Below are 16331 nucleotides of genomic sequence, written 5' to 3'. Positions count from 1 at the left end.
CAAAAAATATAGACTTGCTTGAGCAATAAAGTAAAGGGGAGAGAAAAAAATTAAAATTAAAAAAAATAGTAATAATTGTAGGTATGGCCAGGTGGCACAGTGGACGGAGTACCAGCCCTGGAGCCAGGAGCACCTGAGCCCATATCCAGCCCCATACACCCAACAATCACCCAGCTGTGTGACATGCAAGCCACCCCAACCCCACTGCCCTGCAAAAAACAAAAAAAGAAAAAAAAAGACCCAAAATAAAATAAAATAGTAATAATAGTAGGGGCGGTTGGGTGGTGGACAGAGCACTGGCCCCTGAGCCTGGAGCACCTGGGTCCAAATTCGGCCTCAGACACCCAATGGTCACCCTGCTATGCAGCCCTAGGCAGGCCACCCATCCCCATTTGCACTGCACCCCACCCCCAAAATAATAATAATAAAAAATGTGCTTCAGTCTGTGTTCCAACACTACCAACTCTGTCGCAGGTAGATCACATTCTTTATGATAAGTCCATCACAAGAGTTGCTTCCATATTTTTCCACCATTGCCATTGCTGATCACAACTCCCTCCTTTGGTATTTCTCCACTACCATGTACTATATCTTCTCTCTCCTGTCACTCTGACTCTGCTGTAGGGTAGCTGAGTGGTGCAGCAGACAGATCCCTGGCCCTAGGGCCAAGAGGCCCTGAGCCCCCATACCACCCCTTAGGCCCAGCATCTACCTGGCCCTATGGTCCCGGACAGGCCTTTCAATCCCAGTCCCTTGCAAGAAGTAGAAAAGAAAATGTGTTATATCTGACTACTCTCCCCCCATGGTCTATCCTCTCCTCCATAACTCACATCCCCCCCCTTCCCCTGTCCCCCCCTCTCCTTCTTACTCCAGATGTCTATACCCCATTGAGTATATATGCTGTTTTCTCTCCTAGCTGCCTCTGATGAGAGTGAAGATTCCATCATTACCCCTTGCCTTCCCCCTTCCATATCATTGCAATAGCTCATTGTAACAAAGAAAAATCGTATTATATGAAATATCTTAGCCTATTCCTCCTCCTCTTCTTTTTCTTTTCCCCATTACATTTCCCTTTTATCTATTGACTCCATTTTTACACCACAATATATCTTCAAATTCAGTTTTCTCCTGTGCTTCATCTATAAAAGCTCCTTCTACATGCTCTGTTAATTGAGAAGGTTCATATGAGTATTATCAGTGTCATTTTTCTATACAGGAATATATAAAGTTCATCATCATTAAGTCCCTCATATTTTCCTCTTCTTCTCCTCCACTCTCTATGCTTCACCCGAGTCCTGTATTTGAAGATCAAACTTTCTGTTCAGCTCTGGCCATTCCAACAGGAACATTTGAAATTCCTCTGGTTCATTGAAAGTTCATCTTTTTCCCTGAAAGAGGACATTCAGTTTTGCTGGGTAGTTCATTCTCAGTTGCATCCTAAGCTCTTTTGCTTTCCAGAATATTATATTCCAAGCCCTATGAGCTTTTAATGTAGTTGCTGCTAAGTCCTGTGAGATCCTGATTGCAGCTCCACGATATTTGAATTGTGTCCTTCTGGATGCTTGTAATATTTTCTCTTTAACTTGGGAGTTCTGGAACTTGGCTATAATATTCCTGGGGGTTGGTTTTTTGGGGATTTCTTTCTCGGGGAGATCAGTGGATTCTCTCCATTTCTATTTTGCCCTCTGCTTCTAGGATATCAGGGCAATTTTCCTGTAGTAATTCTTTGAAAATGATGTCAAGGCTCTTTTCCTGATCATGACTTTCAGGTATTCCAATAATTTTTAGATTATCTTTCCTAAATCTGTTTTCCATATCAGTTGTTTTTTTCAATGATATGTTTCACATTTTCTTCTAATTTTTCATTCTTTTGGTTTTGAAGTATTGAGTCCTGATTTCGCATAAATTCATCAATCTCCCTGAGTTCTATTCTTTGTCTGAAGGATTTATTTTCCTCAGAGAGCTTTCTTATCTCCTTTACCATCTGGCAAATTCTGCTTTTTAAAGCATTCTTCTCCTAAATAAGTTTTTGAACTGTTTTATCCATTTGACCTAAGCTGGTTTTTAGCATGCTATTTTCTTCAGAATTTTTTTGGATTTCCTTGACTAAGCTGCTGACTTCATTTTCACCAGCTCTGCCTGCTTCTGTTTCCTGGATCTGGGCTGCTGCAAGACCACATGGCTCGCTGTGTGCCCTGAGGGCTGGGCTTCACATGCTCTCTCTCTGGCAGACATCCCTTGCTGTTCCCCCAGGTTGTGCCTGGTGCTCCCCTAGGGTGTAGCTCAGGAAACTCTCCCGCTGTTGTGAGCCATGGTTCCCAGTGCCCTGGGGCTGTCTCTGGGAGGCTGAAGTTCTTTTGCTCTGGTGGGCTGCCCCTCCAACCCCGGGGAGTAGAGCCTTTCTGCTCTTTTCCAGGTTACCTTGAGTAGAACTGCCTCACTGGGTCCCTCTGTGGGTTCTGTCTCTTGAAAATTTAGTTAGAGTCCTTAGTTTATAAGTTTTATGAGAGAGTGCCTAAGAGATGTTCTTCTCTTGTCGCCATCTTGGCTCTGCCCCTGAAAATATTTCTTAAAAAAGCTTGGGCTATATATATTTCAAGAAACTATAAATGAAAACTGTCCAGATAGCTTAGAATCAGAGGGAAAAATAGAAATTGAAAGAATCCACTGGTCCTTTCCTGAAAGAAATCCTAAAAGGAAAACTACAAATTATATCACAGCCCAAATCTAGAGCTACCAGGTCAAGGAGAAAATACTGAGAGCAGCTAAATAATTTAAATACAATGGAGCCATAGTCAGAAAACAATAAAATCTAATAATATATTGTTAACAAGAGACACACTTGAAACAGAAAGATATACATCTGGAGGTAAAATAAGAGGCTAGAAAACAATCTATTATATTTTAGCTAAAGTAGAAAAAGGGGGGATTAGTAATTATGATCTCAGACAAAGCAGAAGCAAAAAAACAGATCTATTTAAAAGAGATAAAAAGGGAACTACATTTTTCTAAAAAGATAGCATAGACAATGAATTACTATCAACACTAAACATATATTACAAAATGGCATTGTATCCAAAGAAAAGGTAAATGAGTCACAAGAGGAAAGAGATAGTAAAGCTATACTAGTGAGAGGCCACAAGTCAACTCTCTCAGATATGGATAAATTTAACCATAAAATAAACAAAAAGAAGATAAGGAGGTAAACAGAATTTTAGAAAAGTTAGGTTCACTGGTTCTCTAGAGAATATTGACTGAGAATAGAAAGAAGAATATCTCTTTCTCAATTGTGCATGGTACCTTCACAAAAAATGACCATGTTTTAAGACATAAAACCCTCACAGACAAATACAGAAAAGCAGAAACATTAGATGCAATCTCTTTAGACAATAAACAGTTTTTAAAGCATAAATTAAAAATAAATTGGAAACTAAATCATCTAATCTTAAAGCATGAATCAAAGAATAAATCATGGGGTGGCTAGGTGGCACCGGCCCTGGAGTCAGGAGTAGCTGAGTTCAAATCTGGTCTCAGACACTTAATAATTACCTAGCTGTGTGGCCTTGGGCAAGCCACTGAACCCCATTGCCTTGCAAAAAAAACCCCCTAAAAATAATAAATCATAAAAAACAATAATTTCATTAAGAATAATGACAACAATAAGAAAACATACCAAAATTTCTGGGAGGCAGTCAAAACAGTGCTTAGAGAGAAATTTATATCTCCAAACATTTACTTAAAAGAGAATCAGAGCAGATCAACAAATTGGACATGCAGCTAAAAAAACAACAAATTAAAGTTCCCCAATTAAACACCAAAATAGAAATCCTAAAAATCAAAGTAGAGATTATTAAAATCTCTAAAAACCTATTAAAATGAAAATAAAAAAATCTAACAATATATCTAAGAATTCATTCTATAAAAAAATTAAATAGACAAACTTTAACTAATTTGACTTTTTTAAAAAGAAAGGGAAAAAAGGAAATTACCAGTATCAATAATTAAAAAAGGTAAATGCATAATTGAAGAAGATAAAATAAAAGCAATTACCATATTTCTCCATATATAAGGTCATAGAGGCAAGTCAGCAAAAATGGCCTGAAGAGATGGACTGAAGAGCAAAGGGCCATTGGAATTCCTGTGTCCACAAAGATGGTTCAGCAGGAGGCAAGAAGAATTGCTGATGAAAAAGTGACTGATTTCCAAGGAGGACACAATTAATGCTTCAGGTTCATGAAACGGCATGGACTAAGCTTGTGTCCACACACCAGACTTGTCCAAAAGATGTCTGAAAGTTATGAGCCAGAAGGTCCTTGAATTTCAATGTGAATAAACTTGAGTTCAAAAACTTTTTGTAATATTTTTTTTTCAAATTTTGGGTCTAAAAATTAAGGTTTGTCTTATACATGGGGAAATATGGTATTTGAAGAGATTTTTGTCTAACTTTATGCTAATAAAACTGTCAATCCAAATGGAATAAATGAATAATTTAATAACAGATTAACATCAGAGGAAATAGGATATTTAAATAACTATCTTAGAACAAGTCATAAATGAGCTAAGGAAAAGAAAAAATAATCTACAATCAAATGGATCTACAAATGAATTCTACCACACATTAAGAAAAAAATATATATATAATATATAATACTATATACTATATAATACTATATAAACTGAAAAAATAGGTAAAGAAATTCTACCAAATTCCTGATACTAAACTAGAGAAAGCAAAAATTAAAAAGAAAACTACATTTCCCTAAATGATGCAAAAATTTTAAATCAAATATTAACAAAGAGATTACAGTAATATATCACAAAGTTCATATACTATGATCAGATTAGATTTATGCTAGGAATGCAGGGCTGATTTAGCATTAAGAAAATTAAAATCTTCTACGGTTGTGTTGATCATATTAACAATAAAAACAACAGAATTCATATAACTATATCAATAGATGCAGAAAAGGCTTTTGATAAATTATATCATCTATTCATATTAAAAACTACAAGAAAGCATGGGAATAAATAGATCTTTTTTTAAAAAATGATGTTAAATCTACCTAAAATCAAGAGCAAGAACTATTTGTAATATGGATAAATTAAAAGCCTTTCTGATGAGATCAGAGTGAAGAAAAGATGTTTCTTATCATCATTATTATTCAATATTGCATTAAAAATGCTAACAATAGCAATAAGATAAGAAAAATTTGAAAAAAATAAACATAGGCAACAATGAAACAAAACTATCATCTTTTTTGGCAGATGATTTAACAGTATACTTAGAGAACCCTAGAGAATCAACTAAAAGCATCTAGTCAAAACAATTAACAAATTTAGCAAAGCTTCAAAATATAAAATGAATCCACACAAATAACCCAAGAAATACAGAAAGAAAAATTCCATTTAAAATGAATATAGACAATATAAAAATACTTGGAAGTCTGCATACCAAGAAAAACACAAGGACAAAACATTTTTCACACATAAGAACAGATCTAAACAATGAGAGAAATAATAACTTCTCATATTGCAATTTCTGAAATCTAAAGTAACTGAGGAAACAAAGGTTCAAGATTCTAAAGCATACAAATTTATTAAACAATGCATATCAATTGCATAACATTGGGATCAGACCTCCTCAGCTTGGCACTAGACACTGAATATAGGGGAAGACAGATTTTAATGCATTAAAAGGAAACAATTAGCAGAATATAAACTACGATACAAGTTTTCAAATTGGAGGAAGGATTAAGGACTTTCCAAGTTGGGAGGGATTGAATGAAAAGGTACAATTCTTTGATATTAGAAAAAGAGATGTTCTGCTCCCCCCCAAATATTTGTATTTAATCAAAGAAACAAGGAAACTAAAGGACTGATCGGTAATGGCCTAGCTTTCAGATAAGACATACGGGTTGCCTAAGATGTATAAATGGGAGAAAACTGGCATCAATATGTAGATCTGACTGGGTTTCTGGTCAGTATACCTTAGGTCCTTAGTTAAACATTAAACAAATATAGTCTCAAAGAAAAAGGTAAAGGTGGTCCAGTTTCCCAGTCATAGAAGGTTAGGTTCAAATAATACAATAAAGTTTTTTTTCACAATTCCCATAATTGAATAAAGTTTTCTCACAAGACAAAAATTAGTCTAGACCCATAATTGAATAGAAAGGGAACTGAGCTAGATCTACAATTGAGTCACAAGATAGTGTTATTGTGGTTCACCCAATCCCCACTACTGGCAGAAAAAGCCAATGTAATAAAAATGACAGTATTACTTAATTTAATTATTCAATGCCATATCAATTGAGCTACAAAAGAATTACTTTATAGAGGTAGAAAAAATAACAATCAAATTCATTTGGAAGGACAAAAGGTCAAGAATATTAAGGGAGTCAATGGGAAGAATGTGAAAAAAAAAAGTTTTATTCACATTGAAATTCAAGGACCTTCTGCTCATAACTTTCAGACATCTTTTGGACAAGTCTGGTGTGTGGACACATGCTTAGTCCATTCTGTTTCATGAACCTGAAGCATCAACAACAACTTTGCTAAAGTTGTTAATTGCTTTGACTAGATTTTTTTAGTTGATTCTCTAGGGTTCTCTAAGTATCCTATCAAATCATCTGCCAAAAAAAAATGATGGGCCTACCTGTATCTGATCTCAAACCATACTACAAAGAGTAATCACCAAAGCAATTTAATACTGGATAAGAAGTAGAGTGGTTGATGAATGGAATGGAATAGGTACACAATATATAGAAACAAATGAGCCACTGTACTCTAGTGCTTGAAAAATCCAAAGATAACAGCTATTAGGGCAAGAACTCATGATTTGATAAAAATTGCTTGGAAAACTAGAAAATAGTCTAGCAGAAACTAGCCAGAAATCAATATCTTTATACCATCTATTAAAATAAGGTCATGCTTAGACCATTAAGGATAATATCATATGCAAATTAACAGAGCATGGAAAAAAATTACTTGTCAGAGCTATGGACAGGGAGAACATTTATAATCAAGAGAAAGGATCATGAGAAGAAAAATGGATAATTTTGATTACATTAAGTTAAAAGGATTTTGCAAACAAGACCGATGTAGTCAAAATTAGAAGAAAACTAGAAAGCTAGGGAAAATCTTTGCAGTTTCTCTAATAAAGATATCAATTTTCAGATAGAGAACTGAGTCAAATTAATAAGTAAAAAGCATCCCCCCAGTTGTTATCAAAGAACAGGAATAAGTGGTTTCAGAGAAAGAAATCAGTTATCGATAGTCATGTGAAAAACTGCACTAATTCACTAATAATTTGATAAATGCAAATTAAAGCAACTTTGAAGGTAGTACCTCACACCCATCAAGTTGGTTAAGATGACAGAAAGGAAAAAGACAAATGTTAGCAGGAATGTAAAAAAACAAGTAGACTCACTCTTGGTGGATTGTGAATCAATCTAACCATTCTGGAGAATAATTTGAAATTATTCCCAAAGGAATATAAAGCTGTGTATATCCTTTGACCCAGCAATGCTACTACTATATCTATATCCCAAAAGGGGATCTGGGTCTATATCCCAAAAAGATCAAAGAAAAAGAAAAAGGATCCATATATGCAAAAATATTTTTGTTTTGCAGTAGCAAAGTATTAGAAATGGAGAGGATGTCCATCAATTGGGGAAGAGCCAAAATAGATAAAGTATATGAATATGATAGAAGACCATTGTGCTATAAAAAATTATCAAGGAGATGATTTCAGAAAAACCTGGAAAGACTTAAATGAACTGCTGCAAAGTGAAGTGAGCAGCAAAATCAGGAGAACAATATACATAGAAATAGCCATTTTGTAATGATTATCAATTGAAGGACTTAGCAACTCCTACAATACAATGATCCATGACAAAAGGTTCATAATGAAAAATGCTATCCATGTCCTTTTAGAAAACTGATATACTCCAAGTACAGAGTGAAGAATACTTTTTCTCTTTATTTTTCTTTCTCTCCCTCCCTCCAATATGGCTAAATTTGAAATTAGGTTTTGCATGATGTAATGTGTATAATGGGTATCATATTTCTTGCTTTCTTGATAGGTACAGGAGGGACAGAAAGAAGGAAATAACTTGGAATTACACATGAAAAAAATTTTAAAATATTTTTAAAGTCTAACATCACAGTCCATAGGCGTGATTCAGGAGAAAGTAGAAAAGGTACTAAAAAAATAAAGATGGGAAGAATAGCTACACTAAGACAGGCAGACACAGAGAAAAATTCATGCTGGAGGAGATATAATTTTGAGGGTATTATTAGGAATTGAGGAACTGAGTCTCGAGATATTTTATTTTTTTTTTTTAAGTTTTTGTTTTTCAAGGCAAAATGGGATTAAGTGGCTTGCCCAAGGCCACACAGCTAGGTAATTATTAAGTGTCTGAGGTCGGATTTGAACTCAGGTACTCCTGACTCCAGGGCACTGCGCCACCTAGCTGCCCCTTCAAGATATTTTAAAGAGAAGATACTGCATTCTAAGGAAAAAAATCATCATTCTGTCAAATATAGTATATCTAGAAAATATCAATATTTTCTTTTATGTCTACTTTCCCATCTTAATAATAGAATTCTAATATTCTACATTAGGGGCCTCTTTGAGAAATGAATAGGAAGGCATTCAACAAGTTTTTATAAACAATGTTCTCTAATCAGACCACATCTTTATAGACCTACAATTGACTGAACTATGCAGTAAATACAGGATCCTATTGGATTTATAGTTTGTTAACTATAAAAGGGATATGATTCTATAACACAAAATGTCATGTTAAAAAACTCCCCTCCATTAAAGTGTCTTGTAGATATGTCAAAACTATTCCTTGGGGGCAGCTAGGTGGCGCAGTGCCCTGGAGTCAGGAGTAGCTGAGTTCAAATCCGACCTCAGACACTTAATAATTATCTAGCTGTGTGGCCTTTGGCAAGCCATTTAACCCCATTGCCTTGCAAAAACCTAAAAAAAAAACCCAAACTATTCCTTGAAAGATAAAATGATAGAGATAACTTTGTTCTGTTTGCAAATGGTGGTCCAATATAAAGTCCAAATAGAAAAGGGGATCCCTATAAATGATAAGGTCTTTCAGGGGATGTTATTTGTGGATGACATTTAACTGACCGTATTAAGCCTAAGAACATTGCACAAACCACTTATTAGATGCATAATCACCTAAAATTGTGCTGACCATCCAAATGGGAAAAAAGTGAACATCACAGTCTAAAGAACTGGTCCATTAGTGCATATGTCTTGCTAGACACTGTAAATGGATAAATGACTTCGAATTAGGACTGGAAAGGAAGGAAGAAAGTGAGTTGGTTAGTTAACATTCGGGAAACTGAGTAGAAATTTTAATGATCCCAAAGTTCTCTTTCTAATATCAGTAGTCTTCCAGTGATGCTATATGATTACAAACTATATGATTCCTAAAGAATTAAGGTTACAAATCCCTCAAAGAACAATAGAGAAGCACCTGATGGGCACGAGTTCAGACTTCAGTGCAATGGATTAATAAAGTATTAAGTACCTAGTATAAACCAGACACTGTTGGTAAGTACTAGGATATACGACCAAAGATTTTTTTAAGATGTCCATACTCTCAAGGAGCTCACAGTCTAAATGAAAGAGACAACATGAAAACAGTTATGTATAAATAAGATACACACACACACACACACACATATATATATATGTATGTATGTATGTATACACACACACACACACACACACACACACACACATACACACACACACACACAGACGGGGAAGACTCGGCCTACGTGGCAGCAGCAGGAGCCTCCGCCGCCGCCGCCGAGCAGACCGAGGCCGCTTCTTGTGGAGGCCGCAGCGGGCGCGGGAGGAGGAGGAGCCGCCAGCGCCACACGGGAGGGAGCCGGGGCCGAGCCGGGCCGGAGCGGAGCCGGGCCCGGAGCCGAGCCGAGCCCTCCCGCGCCATCGTCGCCATGGGCCGGAACGACCCGATGGGCACCGCCAAGGACTATGCGGACCAGTTTCTTGGAGTCACAAAGCGGTACCTCCCTCATGTGGCATGCCTGTGTCTCATTTGCACCTTCTTGGAAGGTGGCATCCGCATGTGGTTCCAGTGGAGTGAACAGAGAGACTATAGTGATGCCACCCGGAATGTCCTTGCCTCCATCTTCGTGTTCTTAAACTTGCTTGGGCAATTGACTGGCTGGATCTTGGTATTGAGCAGAAATTTTGTACAGTATGCCTGCTTTGGACTCTTTGGCATTATAGCATTACAGACGATTGCATACAGCGTTTTATGCGATCTCAAATTTCTGATGAGGAATCTGGCCTTAGGAGGAGGATTGCTGCTGCTCTTGGCTGAATCCCGATCTGAAGGGAAGAGCATGTTTGCAGGAGTCCCAACCATGCGAGAGAGCTTACCCAAACAGTATATGCAGCTTGGTGGGAGGGTATTGCTGGTCCTGATGTTCATGACCCTTCTTCACTTTAATTCCAGCTTTTTTTCTGTTCTTCAGAACATCGTGGACACAGCTTTGATCATTTTAGTGGCCATTGGTTTCAAAACCAAGCTAGCTGCCTTGACTCTGGTCATCTGGTTGTTTAGCATCAATGTGTCTTTCAACGCTTTCTGGACCATCCCAGTCTATATAAGCCCATGCATGACTTCCTCAAGTATGACTTCTTCCAGACCGTGTCAGTGATTGGAGGCTTGCTTCTTGTGGTTGCCTTGGGCCCTGGTGGTGTCTCCATGGATGAGAAGAAGAAGGAGTGGTAACAGCCCGGCTGCAGTGTCCGTGTCCCTGCCTGGTGCAAAACCAGTGGCTTATCAAGAACAGTGTGGATTCAACAAAATTGCCAGCATTTGCATACCTGACTCCCTTCCCTTGGTAAAGGCACAGATGTTTTGAGAATTTTATTTACAGTGACACAATCTGAAATTGATGGTTAAAGCTACTTTGGAGGCATTCTCAGTCCCAAATTTTAGTTTTTTTGTTTTTTTCTTTTAGGCTGGCCAGCCTGAACAGTTAATATATCACCCTTTAGCCAAGGGCTCTTGAAATTCATATGCACTGGCAGCTTGGCTGATCCTGAGTTTTGTTTATATTTTGGGGGTGAGGGGAGGGGCAAGAAATGAATCTTCAAGTTGTACTGTGAACAGATACACAACTGTATCATTCAATGTGGTGGTCTCTGTTTTTTTGTTTACATTTTTAGCTAGAACTACTAACTGATTTGAGATACCCTGGCCAAACATTACATTATTTTAAAACATCTTTATAAAAATCAAATTCTCTCCTACAGTAGCTTTAATGTTACTTTTTACGTTTTTGTAGGAAAACTGATTTAAAATAAGTCAAAAACCCAAAGAAATACAGTATTAAAACTAATAGAATTGACACAACGGGAGCCTGTTAGGCAGCCATTTAGACACATTAATCAGCACAGCTCTTTAGATGCTGGCCTGGGTCTTGTACAGGCAGCCTTTTCTCCACATCGCTAAAGTTGCACTGATTAAACTTTGGTGTTTTAAGATAGGGAAAGGAAGCTTATTTAAGACTTTGTTTTAGGCAATGATTGCAGTAAGGCTCCATGGCCTTTTGGAACATATGAGCAAGGTACTTGCCCGCGGTGGGTTCACAGGTAGGGAACCACACCTTCTTGATAAATTTGATGTAGTGGGTGCTGTTGGAGCATAGCATCTCAGGTAGAATGATAGTGGCTTCTTTGAAAGGCTTCATCTTCAAGCCATTTGGGGGTAGGAAAATATTAGGCTTTCAAATCGGTGCCTCCCATTCTTTTTCTCACAGAGCAAGATCTTAGCTTACTGTGGAGCCCTATTTGGGGTTCTGAGTGGGTTTTAGCAGCTCCTATCACCAGACTTTTCCTTTTGTTAAGGGATTTTCCCTAGGCTATGACCAGGAACTGGGTTAACCCAGGGTTTACCATTTCAGGAGGCTGTTGCTTTGTTGCTCAATTCTTTTTTCTTTTGCTACATTGTATACAGCCAAATTGAATTTTTTAAAATAATGTGTGATGCCTTACTGATTTGATTTGGATTCTGTATTTAAAGTTTTCTAACATTGCCTTATGCTGTATTTCTCTTTTTTGGGGGGCAGTATATTGATTGTTGTAATCCCATATTTAATAAGTGTCCCTGTATTTTATATCATAGTATAAAGCTACAGAGGAATAGTTAAAACCTCTTGCAGTGCCTCCCCACTCCTTAGATCCTTCCTGTGCAGCCAAACTGATATTACTCTGGTAGCTCCTTTTTGATCTCAAGGGACTGGAAATTCAGTTCCTGCTTGGGAGTTTCTGGGATCACATCATCCTGAACTTTTTCAAATAGTAGTTCCTTTCCTACTATAAACCCTTTCCTGTAACACAGATGGTAAAGCCAGGCCTGTCAATATGACTGTCTGGGCTAAAAATCTCAAGTCTACACTTTACTTACACCTCTCCCCTCTGCTTATTAATGAGACTGTTTTAGACTATTGGAAATTGCAAAAGATGAAGAATGGAAACATTTTTTCCAATTACTTGTACCTAAGGAGAATGGGTAGAATTTCTGCTTGCTATTTCTCTAAGTATTAACACCAAGCTCTGGGACAGTTTTCTTCTCTAGCCTCAGATTGCCATCAAGCCCACAGTGTACCTGATAAGATTTTGTCCTAACTAGGCCCAATTAACAATGACTTCCCCACTATTTCCTTAAATATTTGTAAGATTAAGGTAAGCATAAGTTCAATATTCTCTTGATTGTTTAGATACTCATAAGGGTGGTTTGTAAACAGTGTTTTAGCCAAAGAAAGGCAATTTTTTGGTTCCAGGTCCCATTCATTTCTCCCTTACTAATAAAATCTAGCACAGCAAGCCCATCAGCTACTACTCACAAGTTAGATTTTTCTTCATAAGCAACACCTTTGCCCAGGCAGCCTGGTTCTTCCACAGGCTGGCTTTCAGCTATAGAAGTGGGACTAACTTGAGTACCTGAAACAGTGCTGCCCTCAGTGAGCCTCCCCATGATATGTTTCCCTTGGCTTTGCTGCTGCTTTTCCACCCTGTGATTTCAGTGATTCAGTGCCTGGGGCAGGGACAGAAATTTATCAACAATTGGCTTTGACAAAAGTGTTCTGAAATTCTTTTTTTGCTTCATGTGGGAAAGAACAGATATAAATCTCATTTTATGCTGTATTTTATATCTTAGTTGTATTTGAAAATGTTTTGATTTTTGGAAACAAACATCAAAATAAAATAATGGCATTTGTTGTAAAAAAAAAAAAAGAAAGGTGGGGCAGCTAGGTGGTGCAGTGGATAGAGCACTGGCCCTGGAGTCAGGAGTACCTGGGTTCAAATCTGGCCTCAGACACTTAATAATTACCTAGCCGTGTGACCTTGTGCAAGCCACTTAACCCCATTTGCCTTGCAAAATCCTAAAAAAAAAGTCAGGGAAGTGACTGTTCTATTTGTTAAAGAGATGTGGTGCTGCCTCTGGGGCAAAATATTTTTTTAAAGTCTTATTTTTTAATTCACCCCTTAACAGTAGAGACTATCAAAAATTTATTTATTTTGTGCCCAACCCATCCTTCTAGAGCATCTTCTACACAGTAGACAAAAAGGATTGTGGTTTAGTAGTGGGATTGTAATCAGCGATCCCAAGTCTGAATCCCAATTCTGATACCATAGGCAAGTCACTTCGTTTGTAAAATGGGAATAATAATACTTGGACTGTATTTCTCATGGGATTGTTAAGAAAATACAAGTGATTTGTAAACCTTGAGGTATTTTAAGTATCACTATTCTCATAATAAATATTTTCTGAGTTAATGAATGTACCTGATCAGTTGATAACAACCTTGAAAAAACCATGGCAGATCTAGTGTAACTTAGAATTTGATGACTCTTTCATAAATAAGCATAATTGCCATCACAAATGTACATACACATACATACAAAATAAAGGACAAAACCTTACATAAACCCTTAGCATACAAAGTTAAATGAAATTAGCACAAATAAACAAAAAAAACTCTGCTTGTTCTGTTTCCTCCCAAATTCACTTAAAAATTTTGCTATCTTTGTCTTGGTCTTTTTTTTAAAACAAATATCTAAAAACCATAGACCAATCTGTCTATATGTAATTTGTCCTACTTCTGGCCCTTGTTTCCATCTACTTATTGTACTGAATCTTAACCTCACTTTACTTTGCTGTAGGTAGCTTACTTCTCTCTTCCCATAAATAAGTCTTTTTTTTTTAAGGTTTTCTTTGCAAGGCAATGGGGTTAAGTGGCTTGCTCAAGGCCACACGGCTAGGTAATTATTAAGTGTCTGAGGCCAGATTTGAACCCAGGTACTCCTGACTCCAGGGCCAGTGCTCTATCCACTGTGCCACCTAGCTGCCCCCCATAAATAAGTCTTAACTAATTTCTAGCTCCAATTACCTACTTCAACAACCCCAATTTCAGGTTACACTATGCCTGATAATGCTGCTCCCTAATTTGAATTTCTACATGCTCTGTTGATTAATAAATTGCAGACTGTACCCAAAGGTAAACTATTTGCAGAAGAGGATCATGGTCAAATATTTAAGTACTTCTCAATAAAATTAACAGTTTGTCTATCTTTCCTTACAAGATACTATTGGTAATTAGTAATTGATGCTTGAGCAATCAATCACCATGACAATCCCTTAGAACTCAGACCACAAAGTAACATGAAAAAGCAAATGCACAAAAACTAGAGTATGTTTTCTCCACTGTTAACAATGGCAAAAAGATCTGAGGTGTGGAGCTTAAAGACATTTACTATACTCACTTTTTAGCAGAAACCTCTTCTATTCTTCTCAATGCTTTTCTACTTTGTTCTTTCTTTTCCTCAAATGCCAGCACAGCAGGGAAGAAAGATGTCTAATTCTGCACCATTCCGAAAAGTAGTGGTACAGATGTTATTCACCCTTCTAATGTCAATAAGCAAGCAATGCTTGTTAATAGTACCATAAGCTGATAGCATGAGCAGCTAAATAAAGTCTGCGAAAGTTAACACCAACAGAGAAATAAAAACATTTCTTTAGCAATTGAAAAAATATTCCAAGAGCCATTTTTAAAAAATGGAATCACTGGCAGAAATAATAACTGCCTATTCCTACTTGACAGATTAATTTTGAAACCTAATATAAAATTACTTTGAGAATTTGAAAAAAAATTGGTGCATATAGTTTTTAAAATATAGTTTTATTGCTATTATTATTAACAAATTGATAAGGAACCTTAAGTTATGACATATAATTAATAGCCATGCAATCCTGGACAAGTCACCCAATTTCTCTGAGTTTTGGTTCTCTTATCTATAAAATGAGAAAGCTGGCTTAGGTTAAGATTCTAAGATTGTTTTTAGCACTAAAATTTTAAGATGCTATGAATTTTGCTAGAGAAATTTGGTGGAATCCCAAAAAAAGTGATCTAGCCTCCTTTCAGATATGTAAGGTGAAAAGCAACTGAAACTACAAACCTTGGCTAAGGCATTTTTCACTTTCTATTTGCTAAAGAAATGTGGTGCTGCCTCTGGGGCAACCTTCCCAACTTTCTCTTGAAGGCTGGGCCCCAAAAGGACAACTATTCCAGGTAAAAGGTATTCTGTGCATTCATATTTCTAAACTATGGCTCATAAGATAGTACCAATGGATTTACTTTTACTATTAACTCAAAGAAAAGACATTTATTGAACTAGTATAACATGAATAGTAGTAACAAAACATTCCCCGCTCCCCATCACCTGTTCACCCTTTCCCCAAAGTAAAGAAAGCTGGGACACATACATAGAGTATATTTATAGGATGGCAAAACCTAAGGAATACATGTGGTCACAGTAACTCACAGCTCCAGTGGTGCAAGGTCCTACAGAGCTATCTTATTTCATGGTATCCTCATATTGCTGCTCCTGGGTACAACTCTGTTGGGCAACCCAATGGACATCCTAGGTCTGCTCTTCCCTGAAACTCTTCTCTTTGCCAAAGATAACTCAATATCTGTTACTGACTTTAAATTCATATTATGTGTCACTGGATACTTTCAAGGTGGAAAATCAGATGTTATTAAAGAAATCTTCTTCCTCCCTCCCAGGCCTCTTCTAGAAGGCTTCTAAAAGCTAGCTGTCTCCACTGACTCTTTGTGTTTTAAGCATAGTCAATAAGTGACTTTGATTTGCTTGACTATGAATGGTTATTACAAATAATTCTTCCCAAGTGTGAAGAGGGATAGGAGGGTTAGAAAATAGATTTGTTAAATATTTTAAAATTAATTTAAATTAGAGTTTG

General features: G+C 36.9%; 1 protein-coding gene and 1 pseudogene across 6 annotated transcripts in view; one reads left to right on the top strand and one right to left on the bottom strand.

Moving 5' to 3' along the window:
• The window catches only part of IQCH (IQ motif containing H), a 281126-nt gene that overhangs the window by 227479 nt on the left and 37316 nt on the right, over positions 1–16331 (bottom strand). The gene's annotated exons all lie outside the window — the stretch shown is intronic.
• Positions 9991–10794, top strand: LOC141520067 (surfeit locus protein 4-like; annotated as a pseudogene).

This window comes from Macrotis lagotis, chromosome 4 (genome assembly GCF_037893015.1).
Source record: "Macrotis lagotis isolate mMagLag1 chromosome 4, bilby.v1.9.chrom.fasta, whole genome shotgun sequence".
NCBI lineage: Eukaryota > Metazoa > Chordata > Mammalia > Peramelemorphia > Peramelidae > Macrotis > Macrotis lagotis.
The sequence above is the reverse complement of the archived record's forward strand: the minus strand, read 5'-3'. Positions and strand labels throughout refer to the sequence as shown.